General features: G+C 37.6%; 1 pseudogene; it reads left to right on the top strand.

Moving 5' to 3' along the window:
- Positions 1-1,533: 1,533 nt before the first annotated feature.
- LOC107669594 (uncharacterized) lies at positions 1,534-3,105 on the top strand (annotated as a pseudogene).
- Positions 3,106-9,537: the final 6,432 nt, after the last annotated feature.

Here is a 9,537-nt window from a genome sequence, read left to right as displayed (position 1 = left end):
TACTTGTAGTTTAAACAGAAACAGAAAAAAAAGTAAGACCATTTTAACGGGTTAACTGTCTATAAGTTATCTTTACGTAACTTGCCATATACAGTTACCAAACAGTGAAATATTATAATACATTTTTAAAACAAATATTATGCATTTTCTTAGTAAAAATATTAACCATGTCATTTCTGTTGAAAATGTATTTTATTCAAACAATCAAGTACATATACTTTTATTTTATGTTTATGTTTTATAGTAATACAGTTTATTCTTATTTTCTTATCAGTTCTTATCCGTGTATAATAGGGAGTTTTATTTTACATTTCTATGTTTATTGCCGTGTTTATTGCAGTGTTTTACCCTGTTTTATTGTGTGCCTTTGATTAAAAATATTAATATTAAAATATTGATATCACTAATATATATATATATATATATATATATATATATATACACACTACTGTTCAAAAGTTTGGGATCAGAACGATTTTTAGTGTTTTTTAAAGGAGTTTTTATGCTCATCAAAGCTGCATTTATTTAATCAAAAATACAGGAAAAATGTAATATTGTGAAATATTAGCAAAATACAAAATAACATTTTTCTATTTTATACATTAAAATCTAATTTATTCCTGTGATGCAAAGCTCAGCATCATTTCAAAAATACAGGAAAAATGTAATATTGTGAAATATTATTATGATGCAAAATAACATTTTTCTATTTTATACATTAAAATCTAATTTATTCCTGTGATGCAAAGCTGAATTTTCAGCATCATTACTCCCGTCTTCAGTGTCACATGATCCTTCAGAAATCTTTTTTTTATATATATACTTTTTTTTAAAATTGAGAACAAAGAACAAAAAGTCATCATGGGTGTTACAATGTCAAATCACAGAATATTTCCAACATCTTGATATACTGTACAATATCACACTTTCATCAATGGTCTATGTATATAATCCATTTTTTTCCCAAAACTTGTTACATTTTTCCAATTTGAGCCTTAATATAAATGTAAGTCTCTCCATTGAGTATATTTCATTTACAATCCCTAACCACTGATCCCTTGTTGGGGGGTCAACCTGCAACCATTTACGAGCTATGGCTTTCCTACTGCTTGCTAAAAGTATCTTTAATAAGTATTTATCCTTGTCTAAAACAGTTTCTAGTATTTTCCCTAGATATAAATAAACGAATAGTCGAACTTTACTCCTATTATCTTTTCAATTTCAACTGATACTTCTTGCCAAAATTTTTTTATTTTCGGACAAGCCCAAAAAATATGACAATGATTAGCCATCGGGGTTTCACATTGCCTCCAACAAAAGCCACGGTTCTGTGTGCCTGTATATAAAGCTGTTAATTTGGGAGTTATAAAAAATCATACTAAATTCTTCCATCCAAATTCCCTCCAGGGCCTTGAGTTTGTAGTATTTGCCTGTATTACACATAAATCTGTCCAGTGTTCATCTGTTATTTTAGAGCGAGACTCTTTCTCACATTTTTTTTATGTATATTGACGATATATATATATATATATAATTCCATCAATCACTGAGAAGTCAGTTAAGAGCCTGGGAAAAGTCTTTAACAGAACACTTAAGGACACAGTCGCACTTCATGAAACTGGAAAAGAGTTGCACGCCTGGATTGCTGCAGTGGACAAGTCAGGGCTGCCAGGGAAGTTCAAAGCCTGGATTTACCAGCATGGCATTCTGCCGCAACTCCTCTGGTCACTGCTGGTTTAAGACGTGCCCCTTAACCACTGTCGAGAGCTTTGAGAGGAAGATCAGCCACTCTTTACGTAGGTGGTCGGGTCTCCCTCGCAGTATCACCAGTATAGCCTTATACGGAAAGAAGAACAAGCTACAACTCCGCTTCAGTAGCCTGTCGGAGGAATTTATGGTTTCCCGAGCAAGAGAGGTGCTGCTGTACAGAGAATCCACTGACACCAAAGTTTCCTCAGCTGGCATCGTGGTGAGGACGGGTAGGAAGTGGAGGGCCTAGGAGGCAGTTGACCAGGCTGAGGTGCAGCTGTGGTACAGTGTGCTGGTGGGGAGAGTGGCCCCAGGATGCGGCAGGGCTTGGCTGTAAACATAAACCCCGGTACGACAAGGCCTGGGGAAAGGACAGGCGTCAACTGGTCCAAGAAGAAATCCGAGCAGGGGTGGAGGAAAGGCGCATTAGTAGGATGGTGGGGATGCGACAACAAGGGGCGTGGACTCGATGGGAACAAGTGACGGACCGAAAGATCTCGTGGACTGAGTTGTGGAAAGCGGAGCCATACTGGATCCAGTTCCTTATCCAATCAGTCTACGATGTCCTCCGCAGTCCAACCAACCTCTTCTCCTGGGGCCTGAAAGACACCCCTACATGCCTCCTATGCCAAAAAAGAGGATCCCTGGAGCACATGTTAAGCTGCTGCCCTAAGGCCCTGGGAGAGGGGCATTATCGGTGGTGCCACGATCAGGTGCTAAGGGTAATCGCTAGAACTATCAGCACAGGGATCGCTCTCAGCAAGTACCAGCAGCCAGCACAACGCGCAATCACATTTGTTAAGGCAGGAGAGAAACCATCAGTGAGCAGAAACCCAGCGGGTGGACTCCTGGCAACAGCTCGAGACTGGCAGCTAAAGATTGATCTGGGAAGGCAGCTTAAATTCCCAGAAACCATCGCCACAACCACGCTTAGGCCTGATATGGTACTATTTTCAGAATCATCAAGGCAGGTGGTATCAATTAACTGTGCCCTGGGAAGACCGGATGGAAGAGGCGTTTGAACGGAAGAGGGCCAAGTACGACGAGTTGGCAGGCGAATGCCGTAACAGGGGATGGAAGACCCGCTGCCTCCCCATCGAGGTTGGCTGCCGAGGTTTTGCTGGCCAGTTGTTATGTAGGGCCCTCAAGCTCTTCGGAATCAGGGGACTGCACAAGAATAAAGCCATCAGAAACATCATGGATGCCTCTGAGAAGGCATCAAGATGGCTGTGGATCAAAAGGGGCGATCCGTGGACTACACAAGCTACCCCGGTCACCCCTGGCTGGGTTGCCTGGCCGAGGGTGTATGATGTTGAAAGATCCGAAACACCCGATGACCCCAGGTTACATCACTGATGATGTGTCTAGGGCGCACCTGGAAGGTGTGTGTCAAAACCATATATATATTGTTTTTTTATGAATTTTATGAATTATGTATATATATAATTCATATATTCAATTTAATAGTGAATATATTTAAATGCGTTTTTTAGTTTTTATTTCATTTAATTTTTATCCCCTTTTTTGTTGCCTGAAACATTGTTCATTCTATTTTTTTTAGCCATTTTTTTCTACTTTTAACACTTAACGTTTTGTACTTTCTTTAAAACACAAACACAAAAGGTCAATAATCATGCAAAAGCAAACAAACAACATCAGCTGTCCAGGCCACACAGTCATTTACAGTTTCTTTTCTCTCTGTCTCTGTCTCACTGTAACTGCACTAATAAGAGCTCTAAAACAGATTCAGAGTTTGGAATGCCTTGGGAGAATATTACCCTAAAACGCTGATCTCAGACCAGCTTTGCCTGCACTAAATCACACCCTTGGCCATTGCCAAGAAAAAAAAGTATCTCTGATCAGCAGCTGAATTCTGTATTAATGGATAGCTCAGGCTCAGAGGATTGTGATGGGGATTTGGCCTTAACAGAAGTGCACTAAAGAGCTGAGAACTATTGTGAGAGAAGAGGGTCATTTGGAGGCTGAGTGCACATTGCATAATTTTCTGCTTGCTCTGGTCCTTGTCCTCATGGAGCGTGCTGTTTTGCAACCAACATGCAAGCCTTCAGGACAAGAGCTCACGGGCCGCGGCTGGAGATAGGCGATGACCTGCCGCATTGCCACTGCACCCGAGAGAAGGAGCTGTGGAGAAATCCACAAGAGAGAGGGGACAAACTTTCCCTTTCCTGACAAAATAAGCTCCTCAGCAATCTGATGTTTTGTTGTATCCAAGCCTGCAAAAGTTTCCCCGCTTTAGGGAATGTTTAAACCGCTGCTCTGTTGCCCAGGGAATCTACCAGCAATAATTGCCCAATGATGAAGACTGAATGGAAAAACACTGAACGTGCTCCTGACTCCCTCCACAGAGACAATGTAAAACTGCTGAGTAAGTGTTTAATAGCCAGAAGCTGTTTTGCTGTTTGTTTTGATGAAGGTAAAATTGTGTGGTTGAATGCCCTGTCCATGAGGAATGCTATATTTAGTGAAAAAACGATGGCAAAAAGCTAGTCGAAATTAAATAAACAGACCATCAAGAAGTCAGCAGGATTTTTTAATGTGCCAACAATTGTAAAACGCACTGAAGTTCAGGCTCAGCCACGCAGCACAAACAACACGCAATGTGAAGTGAACTTAAGGGCTTTTCACATTATACTTAACCCTGGGTTAACATCCTTTTCCAGAGGAACATTTTAACGCTCAGGGGCTGCTTTTTTATAGCTTGAGAGATTTAATGGAGTTCTCAGTAATGTTTCACTTACTAAAGTCACTAACTTTAATAACAGATGCAAATTGAAGAACTGGGATAATTTGATGTGAAATGTTCATATTAAAACCTCTGGTGATTGCAGATTGCATCTCAGTGCTAGCAGAAATAAGCAAGACATTATGGAGATATCTTTTGTGACTTTTCCCCCAATCCTCTGGCTTCAACTGCCCCTGGTTAAAACATAGGTCAAGCAATTTTCACACTTGTGATATTGAAAGGTGGCTTGGCAGTATAGCACTAAGTTTTACCATTGGTCATGATAAAACCCAAATTCTGAATTCTGTCATCATTTAATTGCCCTTATGCTGCCCTTTTTTTTTTGTTAATAATTAATATTGTAAATTATATCTTGCCCATAGAATGAAAGCCAGTGAGGTCTAATGTTGTAGTTTGGGACCCAAAAATATTCTTCAAAATTGTATACATTTTTGTGTGTTTTGCAGAACAAATGAATGGCAGTATTTTCTTTTGCATTTAAACTACTCTAAAAATCGTACTAACCTCGAACTTTTGAATTTTTGCTTTTTAAATAAGAAATTTCTTATGTTGTCTTATGTCTTACGACTTATCAAAAAGACAGTCAAAACTGTAATATTGTGAAATAGTATTGTAATATTCTGTCTCTCTCTCTCTCTCTCTCTCTCTCTCTCTCTCACACACACACACACACACACACACACAAATCAATCTTAATATATTTTAAAATGTAATTTATTCCTGTGATGGCAAAGCTGAGTTTTCAGCAGCAATTACTTCAGTAAGAAATTATTCTAATATGCTGATTTCTTACTCAAGAACCATTTATTATTATTATTATTATTACTACTATAATTATAATTAATAATAATAATGTTGAAACAGTTGTGTTGTACTGCTTAATATTTTTTTTGTAGAAACTTGTGAAACTGAGTTTTTTTTTTAATCATTCTTTGATGTATAGTACGTTTTTTAAAATCATTTTTGAACTAGAAATCTTGGTCACACTTTATTTTAAGGTCCAATTCTCGCTATTAATAAACCATTAACTATGACTTTTGCCTCAATAAACTCCTAATTTGCTGCTTATTAATAGTTAGTAAGGTAGTTAAGTTTAGGTATTGGGTAGGATTAGGGATGTAGAATATGGTCATGCAGAATATGTGCTTTATAACTACTAATATACAGCCAATATGTTTATAATAGGCATGCTAATAAGCAACTAGTTAATAGTGAGAATTGCTCCCTATACTAAAGTAATACAGAAATCTGTTGTAACTATGTAAAGATCTCTACTGTCACTTTTGATTAATGCATCTTTTGCTGAATAAAATATTTTTTTTTTCTTTCAAAACTGTCAAATTTACTACCCAGGATTAATCCCTAAAAGAGGATGAAACATATGCAAATTGTGAAAAACTGAACAAGACAACCAAGGGTTAACAATTTCAAGTGTGAAAAGGCCTTCATCCATTTATGGCATAAGTGCACATATATGTGTGTGGTGGGGGTTGGGTGGTACTTGAGTATTAAAAGATCACAGGTATGAGTCAGGCTGGGTTTAGCACTCTCTCGCTCTTTCTCTCTCTCTCTCTGGTTTTGTCCCTTTCTCGCTCCTTCTACCTCTCGTAATAAGGTCATTCTGATTGATATGATAATCCCGAGCGTGAAGCATGAAAGAGGTTGGAGAGCCCTGGATTTAATTTCACCTCTTTCACAGGACAAGTTCTTACCAAGTCTGACCTGATGTGATTATACAGAAGATTTTCAGCATTACCTTTGGCCTCCCCTCACTCGATAATGAGAGACACCGTCTAAAAGACCCGTTAAAGCTGCATGACTCACGCAGTGATGAGTGCGCCGGTAATCCCAAATATGAATTGCACTGAATCTTTGTCAATTGATTAGCAAAACCCCACGAAATGTCAAATAAAACCACCACAGCCCTTTAATCCAAAGCTATTCGCCAACTTTTCCTCAGGAGATGCCATTGATCTGCAAGTAATTTCTCCTTCGATATCTGCTAGGAGTTCTGAGCCAGTGTTGTTGTTGTTGTTCTTGAATCTGAATTAAATTTTTGGTGGTCTGACTGAGGCAGTGATCTCCCTCCGAGAGCTGAATATCATTTAGCTTTTCTGTTCACGGGTAAAAGACCTGGCCTCGAAGAAATTAATTAATTTGTGTTTAGTGTCAACCGGTTTCACTAAGTGTTTCGTTGAAAATTGAGGCTAATGTTTCTCACAGCCCACTGAAATATACCTCAAAAACGGGCCTACACATTGAATCTTTATTCTGAATCTCTTTTTTTTTTCTTCCTGCTGCTCTCATGCCTTCCAAGTGATGCCTGCTCGGCACAGAGAGAAAATGAGACAGAAGGTCTGACGAAGTTCAGACATAGTTTACTAATAACGTCCCACAGAGCTTCATGACGTTTTCAATATTCTTTCTCAGATTAGTTGAGCGGAGAGAGAGGTGTGCTTGGATTGCTTTCAGATGTCACATTAATTCACGTAGAAGTGTGTGAGGCGACTTTAAAACATAGCATTTCACAGTTTTTTAGAGTTTATAAGTTGTGGATCAAGTAAGGTGTCATTTTACAGATTGCAAATCGTAGATTTTGTGGGAGGGAAGTATACAAAATCACAACGTCATCACTGAAGTTTAAAGTCATAATTTAAGTGGACTATAGGGCAACTGACTACTAAAATGAAGCCAATGACTTATTAGTTGCTAAATTACAGATTTACTTAATAAAGGTGGTTTTTCAGAAGTGTTTCAGTTCATTGAGTGCGGCTTGTTTATATTTTAATAGCATCTGATGAATTAAATTATATAAACTATGTTGTTCTCTTTAATATAAATTATTTCTAATTTGATGCTGTCACACAGGTGATCTTGTTTGTGAAATTCAAATATTACTTTGTTTTGTAAGAATAGTAAAATTTAGTGAATGGTTGTTTTTGACCTTACAGTTGATTTAACCTTACTATTGGACCTCACTATGCTAAACAATATCCAATAATATTTTTTGTAATATATTTGAATGTCTATAGAATAGGTTACCATTTAATAATGTATTATAGCAAAACTCTTTAAGCATTGTAAGGATAAAAATAATCTCAGATACTTTGATCTCCTGAGAAACAGACAATACAAACATACACGGGCATCTTCGATACACCCCACAGAGTGGAGGTGCAAGAAACGCCTCTCTCACATATGCATCAGTTCCTTCCTTCCCCTTACCCATCCTCCCTCCACTTGGTTCACTCAGAATGGTCAATAGTATAATGTTCTACATGAATACAAATAAGATTTACAGTCATGTTTGGTATCATTTGAATAGTCTCAGAGCGAGTGGTACAATTGTCTCAATCTTACAAAAGTAGACTATAAGATAATACAGATCCTAAGAGTTAAGTTATATTTTGATTACTGTAGAGGGTCATTCCATGCAAATTACCCATTTAAACCCTGTTCCCGTTGAGGTGTAAACCACCCAGGTCTGGGACCTGGGTTAATGCAAATTACAATTGTTTGTACATGCCTCCATTTGGGGGATGTTTTATCTTTCCCATACATTGAATGCAGGTGTTTTTATATCACTGTATTTCTGAAGGAAACCGACTGTCTTCAGAAAAATGGATGTCATTTTCATTTAATCTTGCATGTAATGTCTGATATAGCAATGTTTTTTTGAGTGGAGCGCTGCTTTGTGTACAGCCTTGACCGGGGAAACCTTGATCTCTACCACTCCAACAGCGCCTCCTGCTGGCAGAGAATGAGTTTGCATATATATGCCGCCTGGGAAACACTGGAATATGGTATAAATAAATTCATTTGTTTAAGTTTCACTGCAATTCAATATATATGCCGCCTGGGAAACACTGGACTACGGTATAAATAAATTCAACTGTATAACAGTTTCACTGCAATTCATGTTATAATGTTAGAATTAAATAACAATAAAAAATAATACATATGCACTTATATGTACATAGTAAATGCTGTTATTTTTAAGCGGTTGTAGAACATGAACACACAAAACGTGATTTAGCCAAAAAAAAACAACAACACACTCCAAAGAGAAAGGAAAACTTGAAATCGCATCATATGACCCCTTTAACTAAACCGAAGCAGACGGAACTTGCTGCTTTGGCAAGGGGCGGGGCAGTACTGAAACACCGTCTAAGCTGTTCGCCAGCTATCCAATCACATCACATTTCGTTTTTCGGCAAGGCGGGCCTTCATCAAACCCGGAACTCATCGAGCCGTTTGTGCCAGGATGGGGAGAAAGGTATTGTAATAATGTAAATTATGTAAAAAAATAATCAGAATCAGAATGAGCTTTATTGCCAGGTATGTTTACACATACGAGGAATTTGTTTTCGTGACAGAAGCTTCCACAGTGCAACAGAATGACAGTGACAGAACAAAAACACAGATAAAAAATTTTTTTTTTAAATAAAATATAGAACAAGTAAATAAGGAATACAATATACAAATTGACAATTGTATGTACAGGTATATTACAATAGATAGTTTTGTACGTACAGGTATATTAGTGCAAAATTGACATGTAGACTAAGTATGTGTGTTAGATAAATACGTGTGTAAGTGTATAAATAGTGTTGCGTGATCCATAGTTATTGTCAAGTGTTCATAATGCGTTTTTCGAACCACCAAGCATGAGAGCATGTTCTAGTACACCCCCAAAACAAATTCAAGACATTGTAAAAGAGCATAATAGGACCCCTTTAAAATAAAGTGTTACCGAGAATTGTATTGGACGAAAATATGTATTTGGAATGAAACAAGCTTACATGAAACACTCAAAAACCAGGTTTTGCTGCTTGTTCAGAATTCTTTGTTAAAATGAGCTGAACAGTTTCATTGATTTCATTGTTCACTCCGTGTAAATTTGTTAAAATTTAAATCAGTTATTTTTGTTGACATACAACTAACTGGGCAGCAGCTCTGTAGTTCCCAGCATGCTTTGCATGGGACTGCATTATGAGAGTAAATGTTGAAATTAACTGTAATTT

The sequence above is a fragment of the Sinocyclocheilus anshuiensis genome, unplaced genomic scaffold, assembly GCF_001515605.1.
Source record: "Sinocyclocheilus anshuiensis isolate Anshui unplaced genomic scaffold, SAMN03320099.WGS_v1.1 scaffold80, whole genome shotgun sequence".
NCBI lineage: Eukaryota > Metazoa > Chordata > Actinopteri > Cypriniformes > Cyprinidae > Sinocyclocheilus > Sinocyclocheilus anshuiensis.
Note: the sequence above shows the minus strand (reverse complement) of the source record. Positions and strands in the feature narration are given on the sequence as shown.